At 41.0% G+C, this 19,407-nt stretch overlaps 1 protein-coding gene across 6 annotated transcripts in view; it reads right to left on the bottom strand.

Annotated features, from left to right (window-relative positions):
* The window catches only part of enc (encore), a 1,357,661-nt gene that overhangs the window by 1,135,176 nt on the left and 203,078 nt on the right, over positions 1–19,407 (bottom strand). The window lies entirely within an intron of this gene.

The raw sequence follows: 19,407 nt of genomic DNA, 5'->3' as shown, positions 1-19,407 counted from the left end.
TTAACGTGTTAGAAGCCAAAGATACGGAATTATTGCAATTAAACACCCTCAAATGCCACCTATCCCAGACGGGATCGAACCTAGTACCTTGGGAAAAGAATAACGACTATCTGACTGTTCCACTGAGGTCAGCCATGAGTAAAGACGAATCTGTTGAGTTCCGTCTGATGAAACTTTATTAGATTCCAAGAACAGCGGAGAGGCTATGACTTCATTCGCGGTTCAGTCTCAGAGCGGTGAGTTAGGGTACGTCCAGACAGCATCCGTCTTGTCCGCCAATCCGTATTTTAAGGCAACTGCACTATGTGCGTCTTGAACAAACCTACCCGTGTTCATGAAGGTGGCCGCACAGAATACGTACGAGACTTATCAGAAATTCATCCACCACAGCAGCGCAGTGCGGTCATGCATTATCGTACATTAAGAGGAAGCCTAGACCAATTGCACCTCTTAAAGAGTCGAACATGTCGTCTCAGTACCTCATCCCATTATTTCCGAGCGTTAACAGTGTTCCTCGGACCACCATCATATCCGTCGAATCCGTCATATTTCAAAAAAAGTTTGTTTCTAGACGCAGAACGGACAAGACGCAGTGTCTAAAATGAGTACTGAGCCATCCAAAGGAAACATTATTTCTGGGGTTTATTGTTCTATTTCTACAACAAACGATAATGCCATGGAACTTCTCCCTGGGACTACAAAAGTACTGTGTGAATCTCTGCCTTATCAATTTCGCTGGAGTGGTTTAACGGTTATGAACCCTTGTTACTGGAGTATCGTTCACAGATGTCTCACAATCAGGCAAATTATATGTTGATGCTACACCGTCACGAGTCGTCATAATGTTATTGAGTAAACAGGCTGCTCTAACTACTGACACATATTTCTACACTGATCACTAGCCGTATTAAGCACTCGCCGTTTGCTGTAAGAATTCCGAAAATGCATTCGACCATTTGACGGGCTCGTGTCAGTCTGTAATTGAAAATTGTTTCTGAATCCCCTAGTGACTTTCTCGGATACAGCAGCATGAGGTGTTCCATTAATGGATAAGCTTCGTCGGCTATAAGAAGGTACAGTGTTTTATATGTTGTCCCCGGTGAATACTCATCTTCAGGTATATTCGTCTGAATACTCCACCGTCACTTTCACTACTGTAGTCACCAGTATCCAACACAGTAAATGTATAGTCCGCGCGTCACTGGCGGCTAATACACATAGCACAAAAAAATAGGGGACCATGTTTTTAATGCTATGTAGAATCTCGACATATGGATTCGTGAACAGAAGCACATGTTGGTGAAGGAACCGAGTGCTTTATTTAATTAGCAACAACAAAATCATCGTCATTGCATTCAACCATTCCCCACAATTCACCACACAACAGATTAACTACCACAAACAGTTCTTGCTGAACAGTCTGCATACCCGAGCGATAGTTGTCTAATACCGTGTTGCACCTCTCATAGCTTCAATTAAAACTGCACACCTGCGTGGCATGCTCGTATGTAACGTCCGATGACTGCCTGTGGAATGGCGTCCCTCTCCTCAACCAGTGCTTCACTGAGGTCATGTAATGTTAGTGGAGCATTTTCCCGCTGCCGAATCCGTCTCTGCAATACATCCCATAAGTGCTCCAGTTGATTTAAGTCGGGGCTCCTTGCAGGCCACTCCATCACAGAGATGTGCAATCGCATGAGATGATTTCTGGTGTCTCGTGCAGTATGGGCTGTCGCATTGTCATGCATCAGCAAAAAAATAAGGCCCTACACCACGAGCAGCAGGAGCAATATGGTCGTTCACGATGTCCCTGATGTACACCGCAGCATTCAGACGGCCAGGTACCACCACAAGATCCGTACGTTTATCAATCATGATCCCTCCCCACACCATGACCGATCCAACACCATGTCTGTCCACTTTCTGTATAAGACCTTCAACGAATCGCTGTCCTCGTCGTCTCCACACGCATTACCAGCCATCCGGTCCATTTAAGGTAAACCTGGACTCATCCATAAATATTACCTGACGCCAGTGCCTCAGTTGCCAGTGACGATGTTCTCTGTCAATGCCGAGTGAGGGGGGTTACACGAGCAGGTTTCCTAAGCGACTGCGTATAGTCTGTACACACAGCTAAACGCCAGAGGCTCTTGTAAGGTCGCTTCGCAGTTCTCTGGCACTGCTGGACGGCCGGCGTAGTGCTAATAACCGTAGGAATCTGTTGTTGAGCAGTATTTTTCTGTTTGTGACCTTGTCCACGGCGTCTAACATACCCACCTGTCTCCGCATAACGATGCCAGAGCCTGTGCACAACGGAGTCACTGAGGTCGTTAGCCACATACCGCATTGTTCTCCCTTCTTGACGGAGGGCAACAGCTCGGGACACATCCACTTCAATTAGATGTCTCATACTGACTGTCTCATACTCCAAGAATGCGTATTAACGTCACCAATAGTGTGTCGAGTGTGGTTCGTGTACTGCGGACTACTTTGTACAGGGACCCGACGGGACTGGAAGCATGTTTATGTTAAATAGGGTAACCTTTACGCAGTTAAATCACCGTGACTGCGTTAGTGTGGTGTGTAGCAATTCGTATAAACCTGTACATATTTCATGCTCCACGACAAACTTTTACAGCATGTCAAACATTTGTTCCTCTAATTTTTGTGCTGAGTGTGCAGTTTAATATTTAGATCCAGATCGAAGGGCACTTGATAGCTACGTGCTTGCCATCGAGACTGCCTAGGCAGTTGGCAAAATTCCACTTTTCCCAATACGACTTTGCTATGACAAGCCAAATGTCAGTTGTCGGTGTTGCAATGTATGTGCAACTTAACAGGTTCCATAGTACATCACACGTTTCCTTTATTAGACTATTCCTGCGACAGTACTTTTCCCCATGCGAAAGAAAAATGCCAGGGCACGAAACGAGTTACAATTTATTATTCTTTAAAAGCATGTTGAAAGATGTCAAATCTCTTCCAAGAGAGAGAGAAGAATGCTACTAATTATTCAATTCTAAGAGATGCTGTACAAGGAATTTACAGTGGCTCAGTGGCTGACTGATTAAATCGACAACAGTGAGTGAACAGACTGACACTGGCATAGGTGACTACAAAGTAGAGTTCTCATTTATTAATAACTCACAGTGATTTGTCATTATTTTGTATTTATCTATACTTAAATTTTTGGTTTTAAAAAGAATTCATTCAATCTGTAAAGAAAAATCTTATCTTAATGTAACTACTAGCCCTTCCTCCGCAGAAATTGGATCACGGTAATTTAATGTCTCTTTTGACAGCCTGTATTGAATACTCTCATGAACAGTATCAAAGCAATATTTATACATCCTGCAGTACCGTGCTCAGAAAATTTTTCATCGTGCATCACGAGTTTCGGAAACAATGTATGGTATTCGCCGCAACTTCGTCTGTCATCATTTATTTAATGATACCAACATTACTTCTCTCTTCACACAAACTTAATTTCAGTTCAACATTTTCACAAAGCAGTAACCTCCGGCCAATCCGTTCCAGCGGCACGGCGAAGACAGACAAAACGTATGAATGATCCGGTATGGCCACGCCGTATTAAGACGGAAAAGACCGGGCGAGTTGGCCGTGCGGTCAGGGACGCGCGGCTATGAGCTTGCATCCGGGAGATAGTGGGTTCGAACCCCACTGTCGGCAGCCCTGAAGATGGTTTTCCGTGGTTTCCCATTTTGATACCAGGAAAATGCTGGGGCTGTACCTTCATTAAGGCCACGGCTGCTTCCTTCGAACTCTTAGGCCTTTCCTATTCCAATGTCGCCATAAACCTATCTGTGTCGGTGCGACGTAAGATCACTAGCAAAAAAACTGAAAAGACGCTGTCGTATAACACACACCATGACGTGTTGCACGCAGCGGAACGTATCCTGTCTGGACGTAGCCTTACAGTACCAATGTAATCGAGTTAAGCGTAGTAACGCAATTCTGGCCTACTAGAACTTACTACATCTCGTTTCCTCTTCGTACAAATAGGAAAATTGAGAGTCCTTCCTTTATATATGTAAATATATCACTCTAACACGAATTATATAAATACCTAACCCTTTTCGTAGCCACATTGCAATGATTACCCGTCCTAGGTCATCAGCATGAAACTGTATACTCTTGTATCTCAGAGATGCTTAACGGTTCTTCGTCACTTGCTAACATACCGGTAACTACCGGGCAACAAGGAAGACCTACGTGCTTAAAATTACAGGCCTGTATAAGATAACTAGATGTATTAACTCAGAAAACAATTAATGAATATGATGAGTGTATTACAATAAAGTTTACCATAAATGACAATAATTGAGGTCAATGACCCTACCGTAATGCTGAGGCTGAACAATTTGAGTATGAAATTAAAGTTAACAACATGGCAATGCTTGAAGGGCTATTTATAAGGAAACCACCTTTGAAATTTGCACGAGAACAACAACAACAACAACAACAACAGCCTGGCAGCCCAGCTATTCGGTTCTAAAAACAACCGTGGGTTAAGCTTCTGATTTCTGGAACGTCTAAATATCACGAACTAATCTCCAGACCACTTCCTTAATTAAGGCTGCCCACCAAGTGACAATCATCGCAGGACGAATCACCAGGACCCTTAACTGAATCTGAGTAACCTCGAATTCACATTACGGACCGATAATTCACTGAAGTTAGCTTAAGTGAAGGTGGCTGATGACAAAACAACTCCTCAAAGCAAGAGTACGATAATACACGCTTACTGAATGTACATGCACCTCAAGTGCAAACGAATTCACATCATAGATTCAACAATTTAAAATTAAATTAACACTGCATTTACAAACACTAAATGCTCAAAAGTAAAGTGCTATCATTCAAGTGAAATGAGTGAAGTTAATTTTACAAACCAAAAACAACAACTGTAACTTCCAAGTTAACTTCAAATTTAATACTTGGCTTTAATTGAACACGCAATCTATTCTAATTTAATGAATAAACACTGAATAGTGTTCAGGCTAACCCTGATCTGTATCTCTAAAATCCTTCATTCTGTCAGTCATTCACAGCGATGAGAAAACGAGGTTTCAACAGCTGAATTTGGTACCAGTTATAGATTTCTGTGTTTTCTGTACTAGAAAAATACGTTTGTATCAGCGAAGTCGTCGCACATTCGCTATGATGGCGTAGTTGTACAGCTATATCCATTGGGATGATGTGTAACTGCGTACATCCTGGCTTCTGTTACCGTTCACAGATATATTCAATGGTACCAGATATGGGTTACAACAACAATGCAATGAGGACCATCATACTTGAACTGTTCAGTGAAAATTACTATCTTTCAGTGAAATAATAAAGGAATGAACCCATTTTTAGCTTCGTCCGACTCCCTGGCTGAATGGTCAGCGTTGAGGCCTTCAGGTCAGATGGTCCCGGGTTCGATTTCCGGCCGGGCGTGTGATTAATTCTTCTGGCTCAGGGGCTGGTTGTTTGTATCGTCCCAACACACTCCTCTTCATATTCAACACTCACATTACCAATCACCAAAGAAACGCGCAATAGTACACCCTCAAGATAGGTCTGGCATCAGGAAGGGAATCTGGTCGTAAAACACGGCCAAATCCACATGTGCTACACAGGTCGCACCAGAAACCCCGCTAGGTATGGGACAAGCAGCCGTAGAAGAAGAACAAGAACAAGAACAAGAAGAGCCCATATTCAGTTTCATTCGGTGCTAGTGAACTATTTGCATGAGATGAGATATTAAATACGATTCACCACTCGGCGAGACCTTACCTGTCTTCTTAACAGCATTATGTGGTAAGTAATGAGTTGGGTTGTATTTCTCTCCAGAACTCTTCTATTTACCTACCTGTTCTTGAATTATGTAGTCGAGCATTTTTTTTTTTCAAATCAAAATCAAAATCTCTTCATTTGCAAATGAGGTGTCTACCTCGGTGGCAAATGGTACACTAAAATACATTATTGTCAAGCACTAAATATTAAATTAACAAGAGAAGACAATTTTCCTATAATGCAATATTATACAATTTACGCTAACAATTTTTTCTATTAAACACACAGCTCATCCTTAATAAATTTATATTGTTTACAAAATTCTACTTATAATATCTCCTATACTTACAAACATAGTCAACTCATATACAGTATGTGGAATTACTTCAAATGATACTATACAACTCGTATAAGATTAAAATTTACATTGCATTTATTTACTTTTTTTTACCCATTCTGGAACCTAAGTAGCATAACGACCTGCTGCGTCTTAACCAGAGCGCCTTTTGCCACCACTTTTCAGAGTTCCTGAAGGGCCTTCACAGCTACCGTAGCAGTCTCAGGGCCCTCTAAGTCCCCACTGTACTTCACCCCTATGGGTAGTCCCCTACTTTGGCTGTCCAAACTCCATGGACCAGGGGATGGAATTAATTTTCTTTTTTAACACACATTTTTTTTATTTACAATAGCCTGCACTGGTCGAATGTCCTCTAACATTTCATTTTTCCCTGTTGCTGTTTATTCTCTTCTTGAATACCTGTACAGATTTTGGAAAATGATCAAACACTACCCCTGGTAAACTGTTCCACTCCTTCACACCCTTTCCAATGAATGAAAATTTACCCCAATCGCTTCTGCTAAAATTCCTTCTAATTTTATATTTGTGGTCAGTCCTGCCGATATAATTATTTTCCAATTGAAGCCTCTCACAGATATCTCCCCATGCTTCTTCTCCTGTATAGGCTCTACATAATCCTATAAGTCTAGTTTTCTCCCTTCTCTTACTTAAAGTTTCCCACTCAAGTTCCTTCAACATTTCTGATACACTACTCTTTCTCCTGAAATCCCCTGTTACAAATCTTGCTGCTTTCCTCTGCACACTATCTATTTCTTTTATTAGGTATTCTTGGTGAGGATCCCCAAACACTGTTTGCATATTCCAATAATGGACGAACCATACTTAAATATTTTTTCTCTTTTAATTATTTGTTGCATCGTTTAAGTAGCCTCATTATGACATGTAACGATCTGTATGCTTTCCCAACAATGTCATCCACATGACCCTTCCAGTGCAAATTACTTTCAAATCTCACACATAAGTATATGCACTTGCCATCTTTTGGGATAACTACCTGATCCAAAGTATATTCAAATGCAGTTTTAAAACTCCTGTTTGTAAATGTTGTTACAGTTGATTTGCCTCCATTAACCTTCATATTATTCTCTTCAACCCATTGTTGGATACTCTCAAGGTCCCTTTGTAATTCTGAACAATCCTGAATGTTATTTATTTCCCTATAAACAATTATGTCATCTGCATACAATCTTATTTTTGATGTTATATTATTCCCTACATCATTTACGTATATTAAGAAAAGTAACGGACCGATTATACTACCCTGTGCAATTCCCTTCCAAACTTTCTCTTCCTGCGATACATTATTTCCTACTTTGACTTTCTGAACCCTTGAATTTAGAAATGTTTTTATCCAACGTGTAACCCTTACGTCCAATCCTATTCCCTCCATTTTCTTTAATAATATTCCATGTTCCACTCTATCAAAGGCTTTGGAAATTACGATCTGTTGAACAATACGTGGTGACGACGGCTGATTATAATATGTTTATACCGATTTGATTAACATAGACAGCAGATTTCTTTCCATTAAGAACCCATCCAAAGATGAACGGATTGAGTCCAATAATCAAGTTCAAAGCCATGACGGGCCGGACTGAGTGACTCAGACGGTTTCGGTACTGGGTTTCTCTGCCCACGTTGGCAGGTTGATCCTGGCTCAGTCTGGTGTATTTGAAGGTGCTCAAATACGTTAGCCCCGTGTGAGTAGATTTACAGGCACGTCAAATAACTCCGAGACAAAACCGGCAACTCGGCGTTTCCGAAGACCGTCAAAGTAGCTCATGGTACGAAAAATCAACATTGTTACTGTTACCATGTTTTTGTGAACCAGAGAGGTGTAAAAGGTGCGGGCGTGAATGGGTGGACAGAGAGAAGACCAAATCTTCATTTTAAAACTCTAAAACTAGAAATTTTATTTCTTTCTTTTTTCAGACTTTAAACTTTGTTAAACAATAACAAATAACAGTTGGATAGACAGAAGGGGAGCTCTTCAACTCTTATAACAATAGTTATTTGAAACCTAAGAGAAAATCAGGTTCAATTGACGTAATGATTTTAAGACTATCTTCCTACTAGAGAGATGTCGACAGCAGAGATATCTGAAGACAAAGTTCGAAACTTCTTCGGAGATAAGTTTCACTGTTCACAATATGACAGATGGCCTTCTAAAAGGCGCCCACTGTAAATGAACGGAGTAGGTGTACCTCCAGTCTATTATTATTATTATTATTATTATTATTATTATTATTATTATTATTGTTACGGAGATTTCCGTGGTAGTTAGAAGTGAAAGAAGGTGCGGGGGTGAACGGGTCTCAGGCTACGAAATTAAAGTTAATTTAAAATTTAACAAGGTTATATTTTCTTTTCAAAATTAATAAATAACAAGCATGGCAGGTACAGAGTAGCAAAGCCACTATTCGAGAATGTACAATTACAGAGTTACAGGATGGGCTCCGAGAGCCAAACCCACAATACATGAACAATTAGCCCCATCTTACGATATACAGAAATTCAACAAAGGGGCAGAAGACCCCAATCATGCCCAGGAGCACTTGCTCCCAATTACACAGTAAAGCCTCCTCGAGGCATACAACACTCAATTTTCGAGAAAGAGCCACTCGCTCTCAACATTAAGCCTATTAAAGGCCACACCAAACTCCACCTTCAAGTTGTCCTCTAAGGACATAGACACAGGGGTAAAATACCCAACCTACTGAGGCCTATTAAGTGAGAAAAAGGTTAATTACATGACCTCAAAATAACCACTTGAGAGGAGGCGATCTGCACTCCTAATACACTTGTTTAAAAACCTAATCTGGCACTAGGCCGCTAATGCAAGGGCTAATCCCATACTAAAGAGGTGACTTAAGAAAGAAACAATTTACATTACTGTTACGGAAGAATCGGTTGAGAAAAATAAGTTCACCTCAGAACAATATGAGTGGGAGCTCGAGAGGGTAAAGCACTCTCTATCCCAATATGTAGTTTAAAAGATAGAATAAATACAAGGTGTCTTTACATTTTAGGGAAGGCTACATGGTGGAAACGCTTCGGACCCGCCCCGAGAGTTAAACTGCTGAGCTAGCAAGAAAAGAAGTTATTAAACGGCCATTACCTTCTTGTTGAACTGCTGTCCGAAGAAAGAGGCGCTACCCGCCCCCTGCTATGTACTTTACACACTGAAAGATGGTACAGAAGTGGCCCGGAGACCCTAAAATCAGCAGTTTATATACTCTCGCGGAAAGTTCGAGGCGTTTGGGGAATGAGAACACCCTCCCACAAAACTTTATTGGCTAACCAAGAAAACCCCTACACAATATGAAGAAGAAACACATAATTGGTGGAAAATTACTTCAAGAAATTCGGGATTGGCTAAATTCAAAACGAGGGGAAAGAAAGGGTTAATATTGCCAACTTAAACAATGACTGAAAGAAATTTAACAAAGAACAAACTTATGAATTCAAAATTTCTCCAAAAGCATAGTTCTTTCACTTCACACTAGGGTGCACCATTGTAGTTCTTCAGTAGTGTCCTCTAGAAGAGAAAGTTCACACTTCTTACTACAAGCAAAACAAAAATACGTCGAAAACGACCCAGTTCAGAAACTTCAAAATTTCCAAGTAGTGACATCTTCTGAGAAACTTGAAAATTAACACCTTAAATAAAGTTCAGACTTTCTCCAGCAGAGGAGTTTCAACTGGCGCAAAATTTTAAATTAGCGGTGTGGAGGTGTACCGCCCGGTACAATTATTCTTCTTATTATTATTATTATTATTGTACCGGGCGGTACACCTCTACGTGACGCAAGTTCAAATCTTGAGCCAATTGAAACTCCTCTACTGGAGAAACCCGGAACTTTACCACTGAACTAACTCTACTAGTTATCAGAAGAGGTCACTGGGTGTTTTTGATTTGCTTTTGTTTTTCATGGATCAAGAAGTGTGGACATTCTCTAACAGATGTCTCTACCAAAAACTATGGTAATACACTCTGGTGTAATGGAATGTACTCTCCTGAAGAAATTTTGTATTCCTAAGTTTTGTTTTTACTAAATTTTGTTCTGTGGTTTGTGGGTTGGCAACAGTTATCCTTTCTTTCCGCCTGTTTTGAATTTAACCAATCACTCATTTGTGTAATGAATTTTTGACCAATAGTGTATGTCTTCTTCGATATGGATATGTAACTCTAAGCTATCCAATAAAGTTGAGGGGATGTGTCTATTCATTCTTGAAAGGTCTCGAATTTTCCACGAGGGTTTAAAAACTGCTAATTTTCTTGTCTCGGGGCCACTTCAGTAACATCTTAGTGTGTGGATATGTAGCAGGGGGCGGGAAGCGCCTCTTTCTTCAAGCAGCAGCTCTTCAACAAGGTAATGGCCTGTTAACATCTTTATTTCTCGCTTGCTCAGCAGTTTAACTCTCGGGGAGGGTTCGAAACCTTTTAATATGTAACCTACCACTTTAAAATGTAAATTCCTCATCGGTCTATGTAAAACTACAAATCTCTTCTACTGTAAAGCGGGGATAGAGAGTGCTGTACCCTCTCGAGTTCCCCTTCATTTTTGAAATTGAGGTGACTACGTTTTCATAACCGTTTCTTCTCTTCCTTAATGTATTAAAGTTTTCTCATACGGGTCACCTCCCTAGCTTGGGACTAGCCCTTGTGTATCGGCCTAGAGCCACTTAGGTTTTAAGAGTGTATTTGGAGTGCAAGTTCACGCCTCCAGTCCTCTCGGTACTTTGGGCCAATAACTTAACCTGTTGTTTTATTTTCATTGCGAAGGCCCTGTAGGTTGGGTATTAAATACCCCTGTTTCCTTGTGTGCCTTGAGGGCAGATAGAAGTAAAATTCGTTGTGGCCTTTGATAGGCTTGAACTTCGAGAGCGGGTCTGCTCTTTAAATTTGATTTCTGTGTGCCTCTAGGAGGCTTAACATTGTAGTTAGGAGCAAGTGCTCCTTGGCATGATGGGGTTTTCTGTCCCTTTGTTTAATTCTGTACCTTGGTAAAGTTGGGCTAATAGCTCAAGGATTGTGATTGTGGGGCTCGAAGCCCAGACCTTGTAATAATCCTCTAACATTTGTAATTTTTCTGTATTTGATTTTTGGCTTGTTGTTGACTTGTTAAGTTTTCAAATTCTATGTTACCATTGTTAAGTTTTGAAAATATAACCTTGTTGAAATTTTAATTCATCTTTCGAACTTCTGTAGTTGAGACCTATTCCAGCTCGCACCTTCTTTCACCTCTAACTACCACGGATATCTCCGTAACAATTATTATTATTATTATTATTATTATTATTATTATTATTATTATTATTATTATTATTATTGTACCGGGCGGTGCACCTCCACGCCGCTAATTTAAAATGTGCGCCTGTTGAAACTCCTCTGCTGGAGGAAGTCTGAACTTTATGGACGGTATTAATTTTCAAGTTTCTTAGAAGATGTCACTACGTGGAAAATTTGGAGTTTTTGAACTGTGTCATTTTCGACGTATTTTTGTTTTGCTTGTAGTAAGAAGTGTGAACTTTCTCTTCTAGAGGACACTACTGAAGATCAACAATAGTGCACCCTAGTGCGAAGAAAAAGAACTGTTCTTTGGAGAAAATTTTATTTCAAAAGTTGGTTTCTGGTTAAATTTCTTTCTGTTATTGTTTAAGTTGGCTGTATACCCCTCTTTTTCCCCTTGTTTTAGATTTATCCAATCCCGAATTTCTTTGAGTAATTTCCGACCAATCCGATGTATCTTCCCCCAACTTGGATATGTTTCTGTACCCTAGCCAATAAAGTGATTGTGGGCGGGTGTTCTCTTCCCTAAAACGCCTAGAACCTTCCGCGAGAGTATTTAAACTGCTGATTTTTGGGTCTCCGGGCCACTTCTGTTCCATCTTTCAGTGTGTAAAGTACATAGCAGGGGGCGGGAAGCGCCTCTTTCTTCTCCAGCTGTTCAACACCAGGTAATGGCCTCTTAATAACTTCTTTTCTTGCTAGGTCGGCAGTTTAACTCTCGGAGCGGGTTCGAAGCGTTTCCACCATGTAACCTTTTCCTAAAATGTAACCAATCTTTTCATCTATTCTCTTTTAAAGCTGCATATTGGGATAGAGAGTGCTAACCCTCTCGAGCTCCCACTCACATTGTTTTGAGGTGAACTTATTTTCTCAACCTATTCTTCGTTAATGTAAAACAAATTGCTCTTTTCTAAAGTCACCTCTGTAGTATGGGATTAGCCCTTGCATTAGTGGCCTAGAGCCAGATTAGGTTTTAAAAACAAGTGTATTAAGAGTGCAGATCGCCTCCTCTCAAATTGTTATTTTGGAGGTCATGTAATCAACCTTCTTTTCATTTAATAGACCTCAGTAGGTTGGGTATTTTACCCCTGTGTCTATGTCCAGTGAGGACAACTCGAAGGTGGAGTTTGGTGGCCTTTGAGAGGCTTAAAGTTGAGAGCGTTTGGCTCTTTTGAAAATTGAGTGTTGTATGCCTCGTGGAGGCTTTTCAGTGTAATTTGGAGCAAGGACTCCTAGGCATGAAGGGGGTTTTCTGCCCCTCTGTTGAAACTTGTGTTTGGGGTAAAACTGAGCTGATTGCCCAAGCATTGTGAAGTCAGGGCGCGAAGCCCAAATCCTGTAAATATTGTAACTACCCTTTGGACTTGCTACTTTGTACCTGCCATGCTTGTTATTTCTTTGTTTTTGAAAAGAAAATATAATCTTGTTAAATTTTACATTAACTTTGATTCCGTAGTTTGAGACCCGTTCACGCCCGCACCTTCTTTCACCTCTACCTACCGCTAAAACACGGTAACAATTATTATTATTATTATTATTATTATTATTATTATTATTATTATTATTATTATTATTATTATTATTATTATTATTAAAGCTATCACGACTTAAATCTCTACAATATTAAATGAGAGGATCGATCCTAGTTTTCAGCAATTGTCCTCCTCAACAAACACTCACTGTATTGTTTGTAATAGCGCACTGTACGAATTCATATGAATTCTCAGTACCGAGAATGTGTTTCACTAAATCGGTAACTTGTTAAGGATAGGGCCAGTAGCGGCCGGCCCTTAAGGACTCCCGGACGGTGCTCTCCCTAGAGAACGAAAAGATTCTTTTATTTTCTCTCTACATTTGAAGTCAAATATTGGACTCGTATAATGCTAAGAATATTACATTTTATGTAAAACTATAAATTCTCATCAATAAGGAAGACTGTTCGGCAATAAGTTATTAAACTTAGGTGACTGACTTTCAGCGCGCAGTTCAATGGTAAATGTTTTGTTCATTGTTTAAAGGGGCCTAACAGCTAGGCCATCGGCCCTCACTGGTAAATGTTTTTACGTTGAAGACAAGGCACGGACTCTAGAGCTTCCGTCCGAGGATATGGTGTGAGTGAGGGGGTTGTGATATGCAAGGAGGAAGCGCGCTGAAGGACAATTTCCGGGGGAGGAAGGTTGCGGGAAGAGGCTTTCACTTGGGCAAAGTCCGTAGCAGTGTAACAGTAAAGATGTCCTCACAAACCCCTATACGAGTATGCACCAGCCAAATCTCCATGGACGCATGCAATAAAATTAAGAAATAAATTTTGACCTTACTTGGCCTATTATTTATATTTTAAGAAAAAAATAATTATACTGATATGTAATACCTGAGACCCAGTGATGATTCAAATTGGGCCTCTGGCTTGCATCTCGCGTTTCGTGAGGGTTGGCAGCAGTGAATTTGTTTGTTTTCGTGCGGTGGTACTGGTCAGTAGCAAAGAAAGAGTTGTGGGAAAAAGTACTGTTGCCGCCCCCCCCCCTCCCCACTCCGACCTGAGTCACCACCGGCCGCCACTGGATAGGACCCCATCATTTCAGAAGTTCGTTAGGAACACTAGGAGCCATGCAGCATTAAATTTATTTTACGACTTGCTTTCACGACTGGCATTAAAATGTTATTTTATGAGGTTTCGTTATTTTCATTACGAGCAGCAATATGTATTTAACAATAATGGTTGACTAACGTGCATATTGCCATCTGCTTCTCTCTAGAAAATCGGGTGTCATCTATGTACCTTATTGTTATTCGTTGACTGCGTAGGTACCAAGAGCGGCTCGTGATGTTTCGTATAGGAGGGGCACGTTATAGTTTAAATACAGACACGGATAATATACTGTAAGTCAAAATACTCGCACATATTTGCATATGCAAGTATGAACAATAAAATACAATATGCCAAAACACACCTAAATTTACCTTTAGTCCTTGGAGTTGTAGAAGAGAGAAGTTTCATTTTCTGTAAACGAAATAATAGAAAGCTTGAAGAATATTAATATTAATCCATTTTCACGGGAAAGTACAAGTTACGCGAATTTGAGGAATTACTATCATCTCAACTACAGTAAATAGAATAACAGCAGTCTGAAAATTCCTTTTGTGTGTGTTTATGTGAGTGCATCATGAACGATCCTCCTGACACAGGTCAGGTAATTAACGCTGCCTTACAAGCATGCTACAGCAACTCTCCATCGATGATTCCCGACTTTACTTTAAATGCTAAAATTCCTCCGAATCCACATCAACTTCTGTCGACTCAACAACCTGTTAACACCTACTCAACAGAGATGCAAGGAGCATCTGCCGCATTACTTCAAAGAGGTCAGGTACCAGTATCCATTGCATCAGCACAACCAGCCATCAAATCAGGTAATTCTGACTCTGAATTTTCAAGTGAATTCAATCCCCAGTGCAAAAAAATGCGTCCTAGTGGAAGTGAACCCCGTCCTACAGGGGAGTCTGACATGCTCCTTGATGTCACAAACAGTTCCGGTTCAACTGATACCACGAATAGTTCTAATGGTGCAGATGTGGGAGAAATAAGTACTTTAACCTCATCTGTAAATCAGCCCAACACTAATCAAAGAGTTGTATATCGCAATAGCAGCGAAAATAGATACAATCCCAACGATCATGGCCCTTTCGTTGTTATCGTCGAAAGTGTAAACAGAGACGTGGGTAGTCTCCATCCAATGGCGCTTGATAGGCTTTTATTTAACGAGCAGGTCGTTTGCCGTCAAAACATCCTGGACATAAAACCCATAGGGCGAAACAGACTTCGAGTTGAAACCACTTCAGGAGCAGTGGCGAATCAACTAGTGGAAACAGAATTTTTTCGTAAACAAAATCTAGAAGCTTACATTCCGTCTAGTGTTATTCAAAGACAAGGTTTAATTAAAAATATCGACCCCTCACTTAGTGAAGATGAAATATTACGGGAGATACAAACCCCATTACCAGTTGTTTGTGTAAAGCGCTTCACTAAGGTTATTCGCAGTTTGTTAACTTTTCGTGCACAACAACTGCCAGCATATATCCACTTACTCGTAACTAGGTGCCTAGTGCAACCATTTATGATGTCTGTGCGATTATGTGAACGATGCCTGAGATTCAATCACTCTAGCCTGCAATGCCGAAGTGCTCAACGCTGTAGCCGTTGCTCAGGGCCTCACGATATTAGTCAGTGTTCAGATTTAATTACTCCCTGTTGTGTTCACTGCAAAGGAGCTCATCTCTCCACTGATAAAAACTGCACAGAATATAAAAAGGGGATTTCTGTTCGGGAACTTATGGCATTTAATAATATCTCTCAAGTGGCTGCGCTTGATATTTATAACAGAGCGTACGCGGATTCAGCGTCACGCCCACCAGTTAATTATCAAAATTAGGTGGAATTTCCCCCGCTACCTAATATTTCTGCAACCTCTAACATGTCAACAGCAAGAAACTTTCCAAGACAACATGAGCCCTTGACACCAAGGGTTACAGCAGAGCCACCAAAGAAAGGAAGATGCCCCATGGAATATCACACAACAGAACTCTACCCACTCAACATTTAACGAACAACTCGACCATCCACTCGCCTCTCAGCGTAAAATTTCAGTTCCTGTAAACTCGTCAAGACGTCCGGTAAAACCTTTTAAACCCCATTTCCCCCCAATTTCTCAACTGGCCTATATTCCTCCACATTTACCTGTTACTCCGATTACTTACAATCCCTACCCTCCCCAACCCCATCGCGTAACATCAAATCCTGCTCAAAACAACGAACAACTGATTGAGCATACTGTATATTCAATATTATTATCCTCATCGTAGGTCAGCTCCAATCTTCAGCATCCAGCAACATTCATCCAACAGCAATCCGCGACATGATTACCAATATTTTCGCCTCTGAAAATGTCCTTTAAAATCTTACAGTGGAACGGCCGGTCGGTGATCTCGAACAGAGGAGTTCTACAGCGTGAGATTCAAAGCCAAAATGCATACATAATCGCACTATCTGGGACATGGCTCCTTACTTTTCTGATCCAACAATTTTCGTCTCAACCATCTGACTCTCTACAACTCATGGCGATCAAGTATATTCTGCGACAGATTTTCCAAGCTCAATGGCATTTAAAATTATTCAATGGAATGCACGATCGGCTATTTCAAACAAAGAGAATCTAGATAATACACTTCACAATATAAACCCTCACGTTGTTGTCCTATCAGAAACATGGTTCAAACCTCAAAGATATATACATTTTCGCAACTATACCACTTTAAGGGAAGACCGTGATGATGGATATGGTGGCGTTGCTATTCTGGTACACACGACATTATCTTACAGACAGCTAACTATCCAACGTAGTGTACCATCGCCATTTCAACTGATTGCAGTTAGTATACAACTACCTTCTAGGACTCTTACGATAGCATCTGGATATTGCCCACCGAGAACAGCAGTCACCTTGGATATTTGGCAAGAAATCATGTCGCAACTTCCTCCCCCATAGACCAACTGTGGCGACTTCAACGCTCACTCCACAGCATGGGGTTGTCCAACCACCGATCGCTACGGCAATGATATAGTCAATATGGTCGAACATTATAATTTAGTCATCCTGAATGATCATTCCCCTACACTGGTTCCTTCACCGAATCGGCAGAAATCGGCAGTTGACCTCACTATTGCCACCGCCTCTTTATCATTGTCCACCAACTGGTCCGTCCTTACTGATTCTGGGGATTCCAACCACTTTCCCATTTTGATCACAATAGAGACTTCTCCTCTACCACATCAGCAGAGAGTGTCAACAGGAAAATGGAACTGCTCTAAAACAAATTGGCCAGTATTTACAGCCAATATGGATGAAGAGATATTACGCCTTCCACTGCAAAATCCTAGTGGAGTCAGCTACAACCTCTATATCTTCGCTATGGAGAAAGCTGCATCCGATTCAATTCCCCTGAAGAAAGTTGGATCTACACACACGGGAAAACCAACTGTCTGGTGGACCCCAGATTGCTCACGAGCTGTTGCACGACAACGGACAGCGCTTCGGCAATATCGGGAACAACCCACTTTTGAGTGGTACCAGCAATGTCTGCACACTACGGCTCAAGTAAGGAGATTTTTGAAAGAAAGGAAAAAACACAGCTGGAAGGAATTTTGTGCATCATTAGATAGGAATGCCAACATCTCCGACGTCTGGAACAAAATCAAAGCCTTCCGCCACAAAGATCATAGTCCACGATCCCATACGATCTCACCAGCCTGTATAGAGGGATTCATTGACAAAATAGCTCCACCGTTTGTTGATTCTCAACCCCTTCAGTTCAACACGAACCCGAGTACTCATTTCTTATGCTCTCCCTTCACATTGACTGAGCTGCAAAATGCAATAAAACAGTCCTCAAGTACTGCACCAGGTTTTGATAATATTTGTTATCCGATGCTGGCCCATTTATCAATCCATGCTCTACAGTGGCTGCTTCGGATCATAAACGAAATATGGTCTCAAGGAGAATTTCCAATATCCTGGCTAACACAGATTGTGATACCCATCCGCAAATTCGGAAAGGAACCAGAGGATCCGAACACTTACCGTCCTATCGCCTTATCTTCATGTATACTGAAAACCCTCGAGCGTATGATTAAACTTCGACTCGAATGGTGGCTAGAATTTCACAATCTTCTACCACGAACTCAGAATAGTTTTCGAAAAGGAAGAAGAACCTATGATAGTCATGCACTGCTCACTACGGACATATATAAGACATTTCTTACGAACAGTTATATGCTTGCCCTTTTTCTGGATATTTCTGCTGCATACGACGATGCTGATATCTCAAGATTATTATCTAAATTGATGGACCTCGGCCTTCCTCATCCGCTCATCAAGGGCATTTACAATCTTCTACACACCAGATGGATATATGTGCGTTATCATGACAAACTACTTGGCCCACGGAAAGTCTCACAAGGTCTGCCTCAAGGTGCTGTGCTTAGTCCCCTGCTCTACACCAATTACACCAGTGATCTAGAGACCATATTTTCACCCAGGATTAAAATATTACAATATGCTGACGATGTGTGTGTATATACTAGTGCAAGCTCTCTCCAGACTGTAGAAGCCAACATGGCTTTAGCTGTGTATCAATTAGACCATTGGCTCCTTGAAAATAATTTATCCATATCGCCTTCCAAGTCTCAAGTAGTGATATTTACGCGAAAATACGTGAGAGTCCTACCCTTAACCTTGAACTTGGGACCATACAACTTCAGAGTCAAACCTCAGACAAGGTTTTTAGGTCCCACATATGGCACTCGACTGACATGGTCGCCACATATATCTGAGCTTACACCAAAACTGGAAAGATCTATGAATATTCTTCGTGTTCTCACCCGAACATGGTGGGGGGCTGATCCCTGTGTTCTCCTTCTCCTATATCGCAGTTTGATCCGATCCAAAATGGATTATGGGAGTGTGTTTTATCATAACGGAAGCAAAATCGCTTTGCGCAAGCTGGACAGAATACAATATAGCTGTGTCAGAACCTGCATTGGAGCAATGGCTTCGACCCCAACAAATGCGTTGTTACTAGAGTGCGTCGAACCTCCTCTTGCTGTACGTCGACAATATTTATCAGACAAATTCGTATTATCCAGGATGTACAACAATGAACCACCAATCTGCAGCAGTCTGGCTGATTTAGAAACAGTTATGAGAGAGCACGGACACCGAAAATGGATGAAAAATATATGCCTTCTGAACAGTCTTCAGTTTCTACGCCTCATACTTCCATCGTCAACACCCCACAAGTCTTGCCCTGCTTTTGAGATTCCGTACTCCTACTTATTGCTTTCTGTTCCAATACATCTTTTTACAACAGACTTACTTCCTCTCACCAGAGTTCAGTCTTA

This window comes from Anabrus simplex, chromosome 5 (assembly GCF_040414725.1).
Source record: "Anabrus simplex isolate iqAnaSimp1 chromosome 5, ASM4041472v1, whole genome shotgun sequence".
NCBI lineage: Eukaryota > Metazoa > Arthropoda > Insecta > Orthoptera > Tettigoniidae > Anabrus > Anabrus simplex.
Note: the sequence above shows the minus strand (reverse complement) of the source record. Positions and strands in the feature narration are given on the sequence as shown.